This window comes from Callorhinus ursinus, unplaced genomic scaffold (genome assembly GCF_003265705.2).
Source record: "Callorhinus ursinus isolate GAN/ISIS: 27379988/994484 unplaced genomic scaffold, GSC_fseal_2.0 scaffold6, whole genome shotgun sequence".
Classification (NCBI taxonomy): domain Eukaryota; kingdom Metazoa; phylum Chordata; class Mammalia; order Carnivora; family Otariidae; genus Callorhinus; species Callorhinus ursinus.
In genome coordinates this window covers 2,752,561-2,772,576 of record NW_027397068.1, presented here as the reverse complement: position 1 = coordinate 2,772,576, position 20,016 = coordinate 2,752,561, and the positions used below count along the sequence as shown (strand labels likewise).

Below are 20,016 nucleotides of genomic sequence, written 5' to 3'. Positions count from 1 at the left end.
AACCAATTAACCAACTGAGCCACCCAGGCACCCCCAGATACCATTATCTTGACCCCACTTCTTTCCCATCACTAAGAGAGGCAATTGGCCACTATGCCCTTGATGAGAAGAAACACAGTTCAGTGATGTCAAACAGGCCAAGTGGGATCATGCTTCCTGCTATCTGACTTCTTACCTGAGTCTACACAGCCAGGTCCCTTGCTCTTGTCTCGGGATCCTATATTGTGAATCACTAGGTTTTTCCCAAGGCTTACTCACCTCTGGCTACACTGACCAATGCATGTCCAGGCTTCTGAAGCAGAAGAGAGGTTAAGAGAGATTATAGCTAACTTAAGAAAAGTATATGAATGCAGGTTTCCCTTTGTCCCTTAGAAAGAGAGGCGAGATCTTGGCTGTGACTACAGCACAACTGTAGACAACTGAGTTTCCTAGGAATATTAACTTCATGATTTTGCTATTTGTATTGATTGGTCATTTTTTAATAGAAAGGAACTTTATATCACTGGAAGGTCAGTGTTATTTATAAATGGAAGAAACTATGAAAATTGATAGAATTTAAACATAGTCATTACATTTTAGCTAGAAACTACTGTATGCAGTTTGCGTGCAAAAAGCCAGTTCTCGTTTTTTGTAAAAAAATGATTAACAATATTAGCAAGATGCTAAAGACTACCAACAGATTGAGATGTTTTCTTTTCTGAATTCAAAGAAATTAGAAGCCAGTTACTTATTACTATACCAAGAGACCACTAAAGTGATTTCAAGTACCGCTAGTGTTAAGTGGTCAACATTTTGGGCAGCACCACTTTGTAAATGTTTTACAGTTTTTGTCATGTTTCCCTTGTGTTATGTGAGCCCTTCACACTTTACTCAGCTTAATAAAAATTCCTTATAAGTATGTAGGGAGAAGAAACTTCAAATATCTTTTATAATTTCTTCTCCTTTGGAATCATATTTCTAAAATTATTTTCCTATTGACTTAATTATCAAGAAAAAATTTCCAGGTGCTGAGATCAAAGAAGATTAAAAGCATAAAAGGTTAAAAAAAAAAGGAAACAAAGAAAAGGCATGTTAATTCCTCTTTAATAATTCAAGATTTCAGTGATCTGAAAGTATTGGGGGAAAAAAATCACCTGAGTAATAAAGCAATGCATCATTTGAATGGATTAAAGTTCAAATCACTGCAAAGCAGCTTATTTTTCATCCATCACCATGGCTACGAAAGGACAGCTGAAGTGCAGGCATCTGACATCACAAGCATGCCCAAACAGGCCCAGGAGGAGAGCTGCTGCATGCTATGCCAGTACCACAAAGGACAGAAGAAAAGCAGTGAAGGGAGGGGAGGGAGAGGCAGAAGGAGAGGGTCATTGTTAAGGCGATGAATCAGAAGTTCAGTTGGGAGGATTAAATGCAGGGAGGCTCAAGGCCATCTGAGAAGCTTGGAGACCGGCTGTTGTTTACACCGACCTTTAAATACCTTCTTAGCCAGAAATAGAACCATAGGGGACTGAGAGAGAAGGTATATCAGATAATTTGCTACTCAAACAGCAGTTTCGATAATTTCTTTTATGTTCTTCTTATGTTTAGGCATTAATTTAACTAATGTTCTTTGAGCTGCCCGGCTCACTTAATATTAAAAACCAATCCCCCAACTGACCGAAGACTCCAAATAACAGCTTGAAAGATGATGGATCCAGTACCCACAGGACAATAGGAAGTGGTAAATATGGAGAAAAATGGCTATTTTTGGTATTAAGTCCTTTTCCATAAACAGACACATTTTTTTTACTTTATTTAAATTTTTTTGTTAACTTAAAATTGTGTTTCCTATCCAAAGGCAGTGCATCCATTCTCAGGTTGCTGTGTAGCATATAAAGACCTGGACTCAGGAACACTGGATACCAGGCTGCTGGGAAAAGGTTTTAACAAACAGTTCTCTGGAGAAAGCCCTGATTTGTAGCATATGCTGATTTCTGTGGTGTAAATATTTTCACCATGGCTGATTTCCAGTGACCAACATGATGGCAACTGGCTTGCAGAATGTCTGAAGATGTAATAATCGGCCCTTGTGAGCCGGTGCCAGCTAGCTCTAGTGTATCAGTGACTTGGGTTCTGGGCCAGCTCTGCCATCAGCTTAGGGTGAGATTTTGGGCACCTCCCTGGGCCTCAGTTTCCCCATCAAGTAAAAGGGTTGGAGCTGGGCTTAACTCTAGTTGTTAAAAGTCTTCATGAGTTTGCCCTGGTGGTTGGAGAAAGGATTCTTGGGGGCTGCTTTTGGAAAAGGGTATTTGAGAGATGCTGCACTGTTAGGGTTTTCTACCTCCTCACATCCACTTCAACTTTAAGGGCCCATCCTGACTCTATCAGAGGGGATTTTAGATTTCTATGTTAGGTACTGTTTGAAGAAAAGCTTTGATTAATAAGAAAAAAAAATCAGAAAGACATTTGAATTATTGATCTCAAAGAACTCCTTCCATTTATGAAAATTGATGATTCTATGAAACTTAAAATGGGAGTCAAACACCAACATAAGGATGTCTGTGGATAGTACTGGACTTTCTTTCTTGGTTAAATCTTAAACTAACACTGGTTGAAAGAGTCAACCATGCCTGAGTGGAATTATATACATGGAATCATAGACTTTTTAAAATTAGTAGGATCTTAGAGAAGACTTCCTCCAAGCGTTTTCAAAGATGCCCAAAGTGTTCATCAGAACCCCCTCAGAAAATGCCTCTTTGTGTGTGCATGTGTGTGTGCACTGAACACATTGTAATTCACTTGTGACCCCTCCTCTCCCCACTGCCATGCCCCTTTTGATGGAGAAGCAGCCCTTCCTATGCTTCCTATGAAACTATGCTTCCTGTTTTTTTAAAATAGTGGGTTTCCATATAAGGTTTCTTTAGAAGAAAGGGTTCTGCTGGGGAATGGGAGGGGAAGTAAAGACAACTGATTAATGCCATTTGCTTTGTTTAACAAACCAGAAACCAAGCTTTAAAGAAAACAAATACCTTGTCACTATCTCACAACCAGTAATAGGCAGAGTCATGTCTGGAATTCAGGTCTCTGAATTCAGGTTTCCAGATCAGTATTTCCTTTTTTGGAAGCTTGCTACCTGGGAACACTACTTCCCATTATCTGTCTCTGGGTAAATAATCTAATCCTATGTTGTCCCAGTAGGGTAGTCACAACCCAAATGTTACTATTGAAGTACATGAAATGTGGCTAGTCTGAATTGAGATGTGTTATAACTGCAAAATACACACCGAGTGTCAAATTCTAAGCACAAAACAACAGTATGAAATAGCTCATTGATAATTTTAAAATATTGATTACATGCTGAAATAATACTTTGGATATATTCTGTTAAATAAAATACATGGTAAATTCAATTTCATTTTTTAAAACTTATTTTAATGTGACTACTAGACAATTTAAAATTAAATATGTGGCTCATGTTGTGTTTTTATTAGGCAAATCTAATCTAGTCTAAGGGTCATCAGTTTCCACGCCTATTAAAAGTGGAAAATATCTGCCCTTCCTATTTTTCAGGGTTGTTTTATTTTTTTATTTTTATTAAAAATTTTTATTTTAGTAATCTCTACACCCAACATAGGGCTCGAACGCACTACCCCAAAATCAAGAGTCACACACTCTTCTGACTGAGCCAGCCAGGCACCCCTCTCAGGGTTGTTTTAAAGTCAAATGAAGTAATCTTTGTGAGAATGTTATACAAGATGCTACTCAAATATAAGATCATATTCTGAGGCATTTTAATGCTTGCTTTGTCAACTATTGTGTTAATTGTTCCCTGGAAAGCAGTAAAAGTTTTGTGGAGTTTTTTTCTTGGTTGTTGTTTATATGTTTTGGTGGGAAGAAGGTGGAGGAGGAGGTAGATAATAGTGTAGGCTGCAAACATTATAATGAACACATTCATTCAGTCTTATTTATATTCTGTGTATGTGCTGAGCCCATCTACTCATTAGTCTCAGTGCAGAGCCATATAGATTGTAGATGCTACTTACATACAGTGAGAAATCTCAGTTTGAGTGATAGACCTCAGAATCCTATCGAAAAAGAACTTTTCCAAGGGGAAGAGTCAAGCATGGCTATCTTGATCAAGAGCTGTCAAAGAAGGTAGTGTCTGACCGTAGCACAGTGACTTATTCAAAGCTATACCAGGCCAGCTCCCTACTGGGTTTGTGTCATAATGCAAGAGAAATGAAAGCACTGTTTAACTAACTTACATAAAACATGTGAGCATAACAAATGTCTTAGTTCAGGCTGCTATAACAAAAGTACCATAACGTAGCCTGGGTGGGTTAAACAACAGAAATTTATTTCTCACAGTTCTGGAGGCTGGGAAATCCAAGATCAAGATGCTGGCAGATCTGTTGTCTGGTGAGGACCCAATTCCTGGGTTGCAGATGGCTGTCTTGTTGTATCCTTACATGGCAGAGAGTAGAGAGCTAGCTTTCTGGTGTCTTCTCATAAGGGTACTAATCCCATTCATGAGGGCTTTATCCTCGTGATGTCATTACTTCCCAAAGGCCCCATCTCTTAATACCATCACATCGGGGATTTGATTTCAACATATACACTTTTCTGGGAGGGGGGCACAAACATTTAATCTGTAATAGCAAGTAACGCTTTACTGGGATCCATCTAACAGAGAGTAATACATAGGGAAGGGGCATTTCATCTTCACCTCCAAAATTTGGTTCTAGAACACTGGATCAGTCAGGATACTGTCAGGAAAAGAGAAACCACAAGAGGTTTGAACAGAGGGTATTTAATACAGGGAATTGGGACATAGGTATTGAAAGGCTAAAAGATCACAAAGGGAACACTGAGATAATCCAGATATTTGTACTGTAGAAAGCTGTTAACCTGTATGGTTAAGGGAACAAAATAATTGGGGTTGGGGGTCGCCAGAACCTAGGGACTTGGAGGAGAGGCCCCACAGGGCTGGTATCTACACCCATAGGGGACAGTTCTAGGTATGTAGACCTAGGAACAGCAAAAGATATATTAGAATAGAGCCAACTGCTGGTGCTGTATTAACACTGATAAAAGCAGGGACATCAACAAGGAACTTCTTTCTCGCCGACTCCCACATTTCCACCTTTTCCTAATGACTTCTGTTGGCAGAACTTAACAATGAACCAACTAGCAAAGGGTCTGGGAAATGTAGTTTGTTGAGTCCTAGCCCCAAAACTATAGAACAGAATATAGAAAGGCAGGTTCAGATCTGAGAAACAATAGGTATACTTCTGGCATTATTCCAGTTCAACTTTGGCACTGATATAGTGGTGGTACTCAGTGAATCAGTGACAGCCACCAGTGGAAATTGTTGGGTTCTGGAAAGAAATGGGATAGACTGTTGCATGATAGAGCAGTGGTCCTGCTGTCTTTCTTAGCAGGGACTACCAGTGAAGGTCTGTGTGTTTGAAGTATGAGACACTCTTTGGGAGGTCCCAGAAATTACTGTGGGAAAGTCTTTTGACAGTGTAAGTACTATAAATCAGAAGGGGTCAAAAGACAACAATATATGGCTGATATTATCTATGTTTACAGCCTGGGGAACTTATAATTACATATGTTTTTCTTAAATGAATTTTAAATTAAGTATGTCAGACTTGTTTACAAACCTATTTGAATAAAATTGTCATCATGTTTGAGGACTTTTTTTGGTTTTGTCTGGTATTCCTGTTTCTAGTAACAACATTCCAGTTTTCCTTTAGAGAAACATTTCTCTCAGCTCTTCTGGAAGAACATGAAAATTCAGGAGACTTGATCATACCCTTTCTTCTTCCCCTACCCCAAACAACCCCTTGGCTACAGTAATGAGTTCGTGTTCAGGTATGAGCAATTAGAATGAATACCAGGATTTCTGTTGGACCAATCAGAAAAGAGGTGTTCTTTTCTCCATGGGGTTGCTAGGTGAATACAGTCTAAGTTTGGAGCTTCAGTGTTAATACCTGGCTTTTCCTACAGCCTGCCTGATATCAAGCCAACACATAGGAAAGTACATGCAAGATGAGGAGAAAATAATTTTTTTTTCAAAGAGAAAACAATTTTAATGACATTGAACATATGGATCTAACCATATGTGGAGATAGGTCTAATTCTAGATTTTTCTATTATGTAAGTCAATGCACTTTTTAAAAACAAAGTCATTGAAAAGGTTGAGATAACATTCAGTGTTAATACAGTGAAAAACACCTATCTTAAGCTGATTATTGGTGGCAATATACAGACTATATTCTTTTGTGGTTGACTTCTTTTGCTCAACATACCTTTGAAATTCATCATGTTGATCAGTAATTTTATTGATGCCCAGCATTACATTGTAAGGATATACAATTTTTTTGTTTTTTGTCTTTTAAAGTTTTTATTTAAATTCCAGTTAGTTAACATACAGTGTAATATTAGTTTCAGGAGTACAATTTAGTGATTCACCACTTACATACAACACCCAGTGCTCCTCACAAGTGCACTCCTTAATCCCCATTGCCTATTTCACGCATCCTCCCACCCACCTCCCCCCTGGTAATCATCATTTTGTTCTCTGTAGTTGAGTCCATTTCTTGGTTTGTCTCTCTCTCTTGCCCCTATGATCATTTGTTTTGTTTCTTAAATTCCACATATGAATGAAAAAAACACATTTCTTAACATGACCTAAAGATATAATCACTTGTTGTGTACATATAAAAAAAGGAAAAACCCAAAACTTAAAATCATGTGTAGTAATCACTGTTCAATATTCAGTCTTAAAAATGTTTTAGGTATCAAAAGATTATTCATCAATTAAATTGATGTACTATCAATCCAAGTTTTTAAGTTTCCTAAGGATTTTGGAAATTATGTTTAAACTGAATTACTATAAAACATAATTACTGTTATAAAACATTAGTTGAAATTATGATTCAATTTAGTTGAATGCAAAGGGATATGCATTTAAAAATTTATGCTCATGTTGATGGATACTTGGGTTGTTTCCTATTTTGTCTAATATGAATAAAGCTGCTATAAACACCATTGATTAAGTATTTTTGGATATATACTTTTGTTTCTCCTGTTTTACCTTGTAGTAAAATTACTAGGACATGTTAGAGATGTGTATTTAACTACATAAGAAACATGATCTGCATTTTCACCTGGATGTCCCATAGATATCTCAAACACAGTCCCCAAATTACTCATTCTTTTACCACACACTTGCATTCTGTACTCACTGTTTTGGTGAAGGGTGCCAAGTGTTCCTTCACTACTATTGCATACTTATTGCAAATTAAAAATGTAGTCACTGATTTTAACAAAATTTCCTATGGATTATTTCCTACTAAGAAAATTGTGTTGACATTCTCCCTTTCAAATCTAACAATGTGAATACAAATAGAATTATGGTTTCCTTCAAAGCTGTTTCTACTGCTTTGGAGATAGCATTTAGTCTGTAGGTCAATTTATTTAAAAATGTAGTTGTGGAGTAATGAAATCTGAAAAGATGTATTAAAAACTAGCTTAAACCAACTTTTGGCTTAACACTTTTGAAGCAAAAGTAAAAGATCCCCATGTTCCAAATAAATTCCATGAAATTGAGAAACTATCAATGATTTACTTACCAATTATGAAAGAAGAAAAATACTAGTGAACATTTCAATGGTTTTATTTTTCTCCACTAACAAAATAACTTGTAAATTTCAAAGAGCGATCAAAAAAAGATTTATCCTTTAACTAAACAAAGCAATAATCAAAGGTTATCAACTTTCTGTACTGTAAAGGCAAATAATAACAATCAATTAGAATAAATTTGTTTCTGGAAGATCAAATCACTGTCTGTGTCTCCAACTTTACTGTTATTTACACCTGGCTCAAGTTTTCCTAAGCCATTCAATTTCTTTTAAACATCTAGCATATTAGATGCTGTTTAAAAGTTAGTATAATATGCTGACAATCTATTTACCTGTAATTTTTTTTTTAAAGACTATTTATTTGAGAGAGAGAGAGAGAGAGAGAGCACACGCAATGCGCAAATGGGGGGGGCGGGGCAGAGGGAGAAGCTGAGTCCGCACCAAGCAGGTAGTCCATTGGGAGCTGGATTCCAGGACCCTGAGATGGTGACCTGAGCTGAGGGTAGACACTTAAACCAATTGAGCCACCCAGGTGCCCCTACCTGTAATTTCTTAATAAGTTTAAAATTTTCTAGCAATATGGACACTAGAAGTTAGATTTAAAAGTTTTAAATTTTTTATTTTTATTTAAGTGTCTTTTATTTTTTATAAAGATTTTATTTGAGAGCGAGAGATGGTGAGAGTGAGAGAGAGAGCACAAGCAGGAGGGAGGAGCAGGCTTCCTGCTCAGCAGGGAGCCCGATGTGGGGCTCAATTCCAGGACCCAGGGATTGTGACCTGAGCCGAAGGCAGACGCTTAACATATTGAGCCACCCAGGTGCTCCTAAATTTTTTATTATCACCTATCTAGGTAAAATATTTAAAATTGTGACAGTGCTTTTTTTTTTCCTTTAAGAATGGTATTAAATGGACAACTAAACTTTAACTAAAGATAATTATACTGGTGTGCTTTCCAAGATATGATTATTTATAGTATGCCCCTTTTAAAATGTAGTCATTGTAATTTCTGGATTGTCTACAGTTGGAAAGTCTACCTATCAATTTTATGAAACTTCTGACATATTGTTCAAACTTCTTAGTTTCTCCACATGGAAAACGGGAGTAATTTTATTGGTAAGCACTTCTAGGAAGATTTTAATTAATAATATCTGTATCATCACATGGCATCAATCAAGGCAATCAAAATCTTGCAGAAAAGGAACATTCAGTTAGCAATATAATCTGGAGATATTGCAATACTGTGTAAGGCCAAAATATTAAAAATAAAACTCCAAAGTGCTTAATGATCATTAGTATTATTCCTTTCATAAATATCTTTTTTTTAAAGATTTTATTTATTTGAGAGAGAGCATGAAGAGTGGGGAGGGTCAGAGGGCGAAGCAGACTCCCCGCTGAGCAGGGAGCCCGATGTGGGACTCGATCCCGGGACTCCAGGATCATGACCTGAGCTGAAGGCAGTCGCTTAACCAACTGAGCCACCCAGGTGCCCTCATAAATATAATCTTTAAAAACAATTAAGAAGCCTGGGGCAAGCGTCTGCCTTCAGCTTGGGTCACGGTTCCAGGGTCCTCGGATTGAGTCCCGCATCGGGCTCCCTGCTTGGCGGGAAGCCTGCTTCTCCCTCTCCCACTCCCCCTGCTTGTATTCCCTCTCTCTCTCTCTGTCAAATAAATACATAAAATCTTAAAAAAAAAAATAAGAAGCCTGATTCCTGTTAAATATAATTTCAAGTGACATAATATAAAAATATACTTTTGTTGGTTTTTTTTTGAAAAGAATAAAAAATTTAGAAATTATCTCATGTTTTGGGATAACGTTTTAAAAAATTAGTTCAATAAGCTGGTTTTTACTCCTGGAGATTTATAAATCCTTTGCATCTTTATTCAAGGTCAAATAAATTGATAGTCACTGTTACTCTAAATATGACAGGGTGAATAAAACTGCACATTGTAAACATCTTGAAAATGTGTTACATACAATTAGACAATTTTCTGGAGACTCCTAACCTTTTAAATACTTTCTTGCTTTCTAGCAACTCTATTAACCTGTAGGTGAAACACATTAAAGGCATTCAATTTGAAGCCTGGAATTTAGCTGACCTAGGCTTGATTCTTGCCCCTACCACTTACTATTTTAGTATCTCCTGGTAGATTCTTTCATCTCTCTGAATCCGTTTCCTCAGGTATAACAACGAATAACAATACCTGTCTAGAATCAGGAATGAAGATGGAATAAGATTATATTGCCTAGCACATTGCTAGAGCAGAATAAATGTTAGTTTCATTCTCAGCTGTCCTTGAGCAACCTTCCTTTGACTCCTTGGGGAGAGACGTGTTTTTTAACTTAAATACAACATGTTTCTTCACCCTTTATAGCTATTTCCTTTTAAAAGTACTCTACTAATGCGTTTATTAAACTACATAATATTAACTCTAACGGAGTAATAACCAGTGAGCTATTTTAACGAAGAGTATTAGCAGATTTACACTGATGAAATGTTATTTAAGTTCACTTTAGGTATTACTCATCTTTATTTTTCACAGACGATTCCTACCTTCTACTTTCTATACAGAAAATTGTATTTAATTACAGTATTTTTTAGGTGGGTTAGTCTGTACCTTGAAGTAAAAGATATTGGCAGGATAAAATGAAAGCTGTGAAATAGTGCGAAGTTCGGAAAATGAGGTCAGGCAAGAAACAGAATTACCATAATTCATGGTGAGAAGATTGATTACAATGCATTTGCCTTCAAGATTTAGATTCTCTGCAGAATGGGGGCAAAGCCCAGTGTTCAAGAAATTACCAACGGCGAAAAAAGGAGGGTGTGGTATTAAGCCATATTGATAATCAGAAGGTTCAGAATGGCTTAAAATAACCTTCACCGAAGAGAGGATTTTCTTTTTACTTTCCCTGCCTCCCGTAATTAACGCCTTTTAATGCACTGTCAATTTTTTTTTAAACGGGAAAATGCCATACTGCAGTTCTCAATAGGTTACTGACATGCGCCACAGACGTTTACTTAAAAAAACAAACAAAAAAACCCTGCAAACGTCTTAAATGTCATTCCGCCTCTAACGCTTTCCAAAACCTAAAAAATCACTTTCAAGGCAAACTCACGGCGCGTTCGTGATTTACAAAGGCCAGGACCTCCAGGAAGGAACCTTAGTACACTAACTCCATCTCCTTCTGAAAATAAGCAATTTCGGTGCTAAGACCGAGAAGTAACTAGCTATTTCTTTTATAATTAATTTCTTTCTAATTTAAAATCAATTAACTTCCAAAAAAGGATTCAAAACAATTTTCAATGTTTTCAATCACGCATTTGCCAAGTTCTACAATTTACACCAACCCCCTTTCCTCTCCGCCCACACCCTCCTCGCACCATCCAAACCCCCGCCGCCGTGCGGTCGCGCTTCGCCCAGCACTGCCTAAAAGGCCCCGGCCCGCCGGGCTGAGCTTGGGCGCGAACCACTTCCCTACTCTTGGTCGCCGCTGCTGAAGCGGTCAACCAATGGCTGCCTTCTCCCGTGTTCATTGTCCCGCCTTCCAGTTCCACTGAACTCAGTAGGAATGGTCGTCTCGCGCCGGAGGCCAATGGGAGATGGGGGAGGGGGCATCATTGGCTGCAGTCGTGCCGCATTGCAGTATGGTCCTCCGTCTCCGTTACCCTGGTGCCGAAGTCGCCGTGTCGCCGCCGCCGCCAGGAAGCTGCGGTCCCCGCCCCTACCCTGGCCGTGTGTTCAAACTTCCCGCACCGCGGCAACCTCGGAGCCCGCCCCTTAATCTTCGCAGCAACCAGGCGCCCACTCTTCGGCGGCTAGACGCCGAGGCCCCGGCGGGGCGTTTGGTCCGCGAAGAGAAGGCAAGGAGGCGGGCCGCCGCGTGGGATCTGAGGAGGGGCCGGGGCGGGTTGGGGGTGGGCTTTGGCGTGGGCGTGGAGACTGGGGAGTTGGGGGTGAGAAGTGAGGCTGGGACTGGAGTGTGGGGGCTGGCTGGCTCTTCGTGGATGGAGGCATGCGAGTGGAGTTGTTAAAACGGGGAGGATGAGAGGATTAGGGATAGGGAGGGTTTGAGGACGCGGGGAGAAAAAAATCCTGGGAAAATAAGTGAAGAGCACGGCAGCTGGGAAAGGACCGGGAGGAGGGGAGGTTGAGCTACAGGTGGGGGATTGGGAAGTTTGGAAGAGACGGAGTTGTAGGAGGTTTGGTTATTTGTTGGAATCGGGAAGAGGAGGAAGGGAGCTCATTGCAGGAGGATCTAGAGAAGAGGTTAGGAATTATTAGGAAACCCTAGAGGCCTGTGGAGACTGAAGATGGGAAAGAGAGAGAGCCAAGAAGGGGAAGAAGGCTGTGAAGCTTTCGATATCTAAAAAAAATTGGAGGTTGAGGACAGTGTGGTTAGAGTGGAAAGGCCCATTTGCCCTGGCTGTGGCATTTTTACATGTCCTTCAAGGATGGGATGAGAGGAAAGATGTTTGGCAAAAAATGCGCCTTCTTGGCGTAGCTGAGTGAGAGTGCTCTGGTTGGTGTTCTACGTTGGCAGGACCAAAGGATATAGTGTTTCACAGTGGTGAAGATCATGGGCCAGGTTCACCTGAGTTTAGACCCCTCTCATTCACTTTGTGACCTTGGATAAATTACTAACATCAATTAGTAACAAATTATTGGCTAGTAACAAATTACAAGAGGCATATATATTTTTTCCATTTGGGGATGGGAATAGTAGATATTGTGAGGATTAATTTATTGAGATGTTCGTACCTATACTTAGGCAAATGAAAAAAATTGGGTGGTTCTGTTAAAGTGGATTTGTTCTTGGAATTTGGTTTGTGTGGGCAATTCGATGGGCTGCAGTTACTGGAGATTTTCTTAATCTTTTGCTTCTTGGATCCTCCTCTGAAAGTCTGAAGAATGTTTTGGCCCTTCGCCCTAGGAAAGTACACTTGGGCACAAACATATTTATGCTGGTCCTTTACCTTCAGTTTAAGAACTTTGATTAAATATATCTTTGGGATCGAAAGTCATCATTTAAATGGTTTTTATGTATTTGGCAGGAGGGGTCTACATGCAGTTTTGAAAAAAGGGTACAATTGTGGAGATTATTGTGTTATTGTAATCCATATTTTTTCGTTATAGTTCCACATTTGAATTTGATATTACTATTCTATTTCACTTTGGACTTTTGTTGCATGTTGACTTGTATGTTTATCCAGACGCACAAAAAGAAATAACAGTTTGTTTTGATTTTCTGAATTGACGAAGTATCATTTTAAATATCAAAAAGTAGTTGGTGACTTTGGAAAAGAGATTTTTCTTTTTTTTGTCAGCGTCACATCTTTTCTGTTAAGCAATCATGGAATAGGATAAGACACAGAAGTTCATTTGAAGATTCTACTCTTGGGGCACCTGGGTGGCTCAGTTGGTTAAGCTTCTGATTGATTTCGGCTCAGGTCATGATCTCCCCACCCGGAGAGATGGAGCCCTGCATCGGACTCTGGGCTGGGCATGGAACCTGCTTGATTCTCTCTCTCCCTCTGCCCAGCACCCCCTTCAAAAAAAAGAAGATTCTGCTCTCTCACCTGGTTCTTCTCCTGCCTGTTATTATTGATCTTCTTTGCTTCTTTGTGGAATCCTGCTCCCCTCTGCTCAACATATAATTATTGCGTTTCCTCATAATTTAGTCTTTTGCCTTCTCTGCACTCTGTGTTCTTTTCTTGGTGAGTTCATCTTCAGGCTTCTGGTTGTCTTGGCTTCCACCATCTATATTTTATTAATGCACAATCAATTTTTATCTCTGTCCTGGAACTCTTGAATTAACTCTAAATTTGTGTAGCTAATTTTTGGTATTTCCACATAGATTTCCCACAGGCATCCTAACTTAACTGAGTGTGTCTGATATGAAACCATCTTTCCCCACCAAATCTGCCCTATTGAGTGGTACCATATTTACCCAATTTGGTAAACCCAAAACTTTGGAATTCATTCTCTGAATTTGGAAGAACTTGGAATTCTTCTCTGTTCTCACAGTCCACATATAATCTGTCATCAAGTCCAGCTTGTTTTACTTGATAAACATTTCTTAATTCTGTACTCTATATCTCTGCTTACCCTCTGTTACCGTCACTGGCCACCTGATTTCAAGAGCACCTGGTCTTCTGCCTTCAGCCTTATTGGCCCTCCAGTACTTGGGCTGGGGATGGATCTTTTTAAGTGTCAGATCTGATCATTTTAATCCTACTGAAAATCCTTTTTTTCTAACCAACTTCTTTGTATGATATAAAGATCCTTCTTGTAATAGTCTCTTCCACTTGATTCAGTCTCATTTATTACTTTACCACTGACTCCCCCGTCAATGCAGCATTGTCTAAAAGAAATATAATGTGAACCATATACATAATTTAACACATTTTTTTCAGTAGTCACAGGAAAATACAAACAGGTGAAATTAATTTTAATAGTATATCTTATTTAATCCAATACATCCAAAATAATATTTTAACATGATGAATATTTAAAAATATCATTAAGGAGATTATGTTGTTCTTTTATGTACTAAGTTTTCAAAATCCCATGTGTACTTTACACTTACCAGATATCTCAGTTCTGACTAGCTACATTTCAGGTGCTCAGTAGCTACCATGTTTGGATAGCACAATTGTATACTGTTTACAGTTTGATGATATGCCTCACTTATCTCATACCTTTTACGTTTGCACATGCTGCTTCCCCCTACTGAAATATATCTTCTGTTATGAACTGCATTCTTTTACTAGCCTCATCTATTTTTCTTAAAGTCCTATAAATCAGATAATCATTATGTTATTCCATATATAGTAAGCTTTCTTACTTACACCTACTTTTGAATCATTTGAAACTGGATGTAAAGGAGGCATTCTGGTACTGAAGGGGTTTATGGTCATCTTTTTTCTGACCTGTTACGTGTGACCTATACTGTTTGGGATATTTTTAGAAAGCAGTTTATTTTTGGAAGAAAAATTACGTGTTAGATTTGCTAGTTTTCTAGCATTGCCATAGTAGCACTCCTGGCCATTTTTAGAAAATAAACAATTCTTAGGAATTGAAATTGGGCAAGACTTGTAGTTTTTCTTTTTTGCTTTTATCTAGTTACCCTTGTATAGATAGGGGAGACAGATGAACAACTGTTAGTTGATTTATTCTGCATCACAAAGAATTAGCTTAAATTAGCTGGAGAACTGTACTTGTAATATAAATCTTCAGTGTTCTGATATTCTAGGTAACTTTTTTCTTTTAAGAGAAAAATAATATTCATTTATTCGTTTAGTAATATTGTGACTAGTTTATATTAGTCAAACGGAAAGTAGTGTTGTAAGTACAGGTGAATTTTACTTTGAAGCCCTATTAGGTCATCTCAGTTATTTAAAATCAACTGAGTTAGAATATTCCAACTTTACTATGGTAATGGCTCTGAGCAGACCTTTTTGATTTGCTAACTTTTCTCCCTTCTCAGGAATTTTAGAGGTTTAAGTAAGTCTTACTTAGTTATTTAAAAGAGGGGAAATTTAACATTTCCTTTAAAACAAAGACATTTTAAAGAATGAAATTATTAACATTCTATTTGGAATAGCTTTATAGAATAATCATTCCATAAGAAATTAGTGAATGGTGTTGTTACCATGGTGAACTAGGTGGACAAGGTTTCTGTTCTTATGGGTCTTCTATTTAGTAGGAAGAGAAAGATAAATGTAAGATTATTTCTAATAGTAACAAGGTCTGTGAAGAAAATAAAACAGTAATTAAGATAGAGTGACTGGGCTCACTTTAATAGAAATGTCAGGAGAGCCATCTTTGAGAAGGTGACATTTATGCTGAGGACAGGACAAAGAGAAGGAGCCACCTTTGTAAAGTTCTGAGAAGGGCATTTTAGGTAAAGGGTGCTTCAAGTACAAAATCTGTGAGTTGGCAGGCATGTTGGAGGCACCAAAGAAGGCCACTTTGGCTGAAAAAGTATATGAGTGGCATGAGATAAGAAAGGAGAAGTAGGCAGAAGGGCTAGATCTTGTATGAGTTTGCAGGTCTGGTTGAGGAATCTGATGGTTGCAAGAAGCCATTGAAGAGTATTAAGCAGGAGAGCAATGCTATCTGATTTCTGTGTCAGGTAGCTTCGTCTGTGGAAGCAAGGATGAAAGCAGGGTATCACTTAAGAGACTATTGCAGAAGTTCAAGTGAAAAAAGATGGTGGCTTGGACTAGGGCAGTAGCAGTGGGAATGATAAAAAATAATTAATGTGGGATGTATTTTGGGAGATAAAACCACCTGGTTTCACAGATGGTTTGGATGTGGGTTGTGAGGTTAAGAAGGAATTCAGGATGATCCTTAGATTTGCGACATGAGTAATTTATTAGATGGAAGTGCCATTTAATGAAATTAGAAAAATAGGAAAGAGTGGGTGTAGAAAGAGGACAAATTACTATTTTGGTTTTGGACATGTAAGTTTGAAAAGATTTTTAGATACCCAGGTGGAGTTGTCACATATGAATGTGGATATGTGAATCTGAAAGAGTAAATGAAATCTAGATGAGATCACCTAAGGAGAGAGTGTAGATGAAGAAAAGAGAGCCAATATGGAGAGCTTTGGTTATTCCAACATTTAGAGATAAGGAAGAGGAGGCAGATTCAACAAAGTAGAGATAACATTCTAGATTACTCTTCAAAAGAGATTTATTGGAAAATTAGAACAACTGGGTCGTAGATGTATTAGGACATGGATCAAGCAACAGCTTTATTAGAGCCTCTTTGTTGGTAGGAATGATCCCGTACAGAGTACAGTAGCAGAGGCACAGTCCTGAGATGGAGAGAAGATACGGGAAAGGAGACAGGTGAAAGGTTTAGCTCGAAAAGGAGCAAAAATGCTTCTTCAGTTTTAGTGGCAGGAAAGCCACAGTATGGGATAGATACAAATGGAGATGACTTCAAAGATGAGGTAGTTCGCATCTGATTGTTGATATTGAAATGCCTAATGGCTTACTCAACTAAGAGAAAACTTGTATAGGCATACCTTGTTTAATTGCACTTGGATTTATTGTGCTTTGCAGAAACTGCTTTTTTTTTTTTTTACAGTTTGAAGATTGGTGGCAACTCTGCATTGAGCAAGTCTGTTGGCACCATTTTTTTCAATAGCATTTGTTCACTTTCTGTCTGTGTCACATTTTCTAAATTCTCATAATATTTTAGACTTTTTCATTACAGTATTTGCTATGGTGATCTCTGATTAGTTATCTTTGATGTTACTATAGTAATTGTTTTGGGGTGCCATGAACTTCACCCATATAAGACCATATAAATGTGTGCATTCTGACTGCTCCACCAGCCAGCCATTCCCCCATCTCTCTCCCTGTCCTTGGGCCTTTCTATTCCCTGAGATACAACAAGATTGAAATTAGGCCAATTAATAACCCTATGATGGCCTGTAAGTGTTCAAGTGAAAGTCAGACATCTCTCACTTTAAATCAAAAGATAGACATGATTTAAGCTTAATGAGGAAGGCATGTTGAAAGCCAAGAGAGGCCAAAAGGTAGGCCTGTGCATCAAACAGCCAAGTTGAAAAGGCAGAGTTCTTTAAGGAAATTAAAAGTGCCACTGAAGTGAACACATACAGTAAGATAAGAAAGTGAAACAGCCATATTGCTGATAACGGAGAAAGTTTTGGTGGTCTGGGCAGAAGATCAAACCAGCCACAACAGTCTCGTAAGCCAAAGCCTATTCCAGAGTAAAGCCCAAATTTTTTCAGTTCTATGAAGGCTGAGAGAGGTGAGGAAGTTGCAAAAGAAAACTTGGAAGCTGCAAGAAGTTGGTTCATGAGGTTTAAGGACAGAGACCATCTCTGTAACATCAAAGTACAGAGTGAAGCAGTAAGTGCTGATATATAAGCTACAGCAAGTTATCCAGAAGATCTAACTCAGATAATAAAGATGATTGCTTCTCCAAACAACAGATATTCAATGTAGACACAACAGCCTTCTATTGGAAGAAGATGCCATCTAGGGCTTTGATCGCTACAGAGAAGTGAGTGCTTGTCGTCAAAGCTTCAAAGGACAGGCTGACTCTCTTGTGAGGGGCTGATGCAGCTGGTGACTTTAAGTTGAACCAGTGTTCATTTACCATTCCAAAAATTCTAGAGCCCTTAAGCATTATGCTAAATCTACTCTGCCAGTGCTCTTGTCAATGCATCAACAAAGCCTGGATGACAGTACATCTGTTTACAACATTGTTTACTGAATATTTTAAGCCCACTGTTGAGGCCTACTGCTCAGGGATAAAAAATTCCTTTCAAAATATTACTGCTCATTGACAACACACCAGGTCACCCAAAAGCTGATGGAGGTATACAGTGAGATTTATGTTGTTGTCATGCCTGCTAACACAGCATCCATCTGCAGCTTATAGATCAAGGAGTAATTTTGACTTTAAAGTTTTATTTAACAAATACATTTTGTAAGACTGTAGCTGCCATAGGTAATGATTCCTCTGATGCATTTGGGCAAAGTAAATTGAAAACCTTCTGGAAAAGATTCACCATTCTAGAGGCCATTAAGAACATTTGTGATTTGTGGGAAGAGGTCCATATATTAAATTTTTTTTAAACGATTCAGGAATGTTCAGTGAATTCTGCAATCATTAAGGGTTATTTTTTTAAAGAATTTATTTATTTTATTTTGACAGAGACAGCTTAAAGAGGGAACACAAGCAGGGGGAGTGGGAGAGGGAGAAGCAGGCTCCCAGCGGAGCAGGGAGCCCGATGCAGGACTCGATACCAGGACCCTGGGATCATGACCTGAGCTGAAGGCAGACGCTTAACGACTGAGCCACCCAGGTGCCCCCAATATATTAATATTAACAGCAGTTTGGAAAAAGTTGATTCCAACCCTTATGGGATGACTTTGAGGGGTTCAAGACTTAAGTGGGGGAAGTAACCACAAATGTGGTGGAATTAGCAAGAGAAGTAGAAGTAGAGCCTGAAGACGTGACTGCATTACTGCAATCTCGTGATCAAACTTGAACAGAAGAGGGGTTGTTACTTATGGATGTGCAAAGAAAGTGGCTTCTTGAGATGGAATCTCCTGCTGGTAAAGATGCTGTGAAGACTGTTGAAGTGACAAGAAAGGATTTGGAATATTATAGAAACTTAGTTGACAAGGCAATGGCAGGGTTTTAGAGGATTGACCCCAATTCTGAAAGAAGTTCTACTGTGAGTAGAATGCTTTCAAACAGCTTTGCATGCTACAGAAAAATCGTTCATGAAAGGAAGAGTCAATCAATGAGACAGACTTTGTTGTATTATTTTAAGAAATAGCCACAGCCACCCAGCTTTCAGCAACCATCACCCTGATTAGTCAGCAGCCATCAACACTGTGGCAAGGCTCCACCAGCAAAAAGATTATGACTCACTGAGATCTCAGATGGTGATTAACATTTCTTAACAATGAAGCATTTTTAAATTAAGATATGTACATTTTTTAAAAGACAATGCTCTTGCATAGTTAGTAGACTACAGTATAGTATAAACATTCATATGCATTGGGAAACCAAAAAATTCATTTGATTATTTTTATTGTAGTCTGCTTCATTTCAGTATTAACTTTATTGTGGTGGTTGGGAACTAAACCTGCAAAATATCTCTGAGGTGTGCCTGTGGTCCATTTCAAGGCTTATTCACTTAACTGTCACCTTAGGTAAATTGTAATCTTGGGTAAGTCAGTTTGTTTTTCTGGGTGTTAGTTTCCTTATTCTTTTCAAAGGAAAAAGTGATTCCCCAGGGTTCCTTCCAGTGCAAATTTGGTATGTAATCTTATTAAGCTATACTACTTATTTTTATTTGTTTATACTTTTTTTACTGAAGTCCACTTGGCACATTACATTAGTTTTAACCATACAGCATAGGGATTTAACAACTCTATAGGTTATGCTATGCTTACTATGAGTGAGGTGTCTGTCACCGCCAGTGCAACAGTTTACATTCCTGCCACCAGGGTGTCAAGGTTCTTTTCTCCACATCCTCTCCAGCATTTGTAGTTTATTCTTTTTTTGATACTAGCCATTCTGAATGGTGTGAGGCGATACCTTATTGTGGTTTTGATTTGCATTTCCCTGATGATTAGTGATATTGAGCATCTTTTCTTTTGTCTGTTGGCTATCTATATGTCTTCTTTGGAAAAATGTCTATTCAGGTTCTCTGCCTACTTTTTAATTGGATTGTTTGTTTTTTGGTGTTGAATTGGATAAGTTCTTTATATATTTTGGATATTAACCCCTTAACGGATGTACTAGGTTGCCTTTTTGTTTATGGTTTCCTTTGCTGCGCAAAAGTTTTAATTTTGGTAGAGTCCCAGTAGTTTAGTTTTGCTTTT

General features: G+C 38.3%; 1 protein-coding gene and 1 long non-coding RNA gene across 2 annotated transcripts in view; one reads left to right on the top strand and one right to left on the bottom strand.

The window, feature by feature from the left end:
• The window catches only part of LOC141372956 (uncharacterized), a 32,024-nt gene extending 27,884 nt beyond the window's left edge, over positions 1 to 4,140 (bottom strand). Inside the window, exon 1 of the long non-coding RNA XR_012378481.1 lies at positions 4,023 to 4,140. This is a non-coding gene — a long non-coding RNA (uncharacterized lncRNA). The remainder of the gene's footprint in view (positions 1 to 4,022) is intronic.
• Positions 1,356 to 20,016, top strand: part of LCA5 (lebercilin LCA5) — a 76,993-nt gene continuing 58,332 nt past the window's right edge. Inside the window, exon 1 of the mRNA XM_073893542.1 lies at positions 1,356 to 1,519. The gene's annotated coding sequence lies outside the window, so the exon portion shown is untranslated. The remainder of the gene's footprint in view (positions 1,520 to 20,016) is intronic.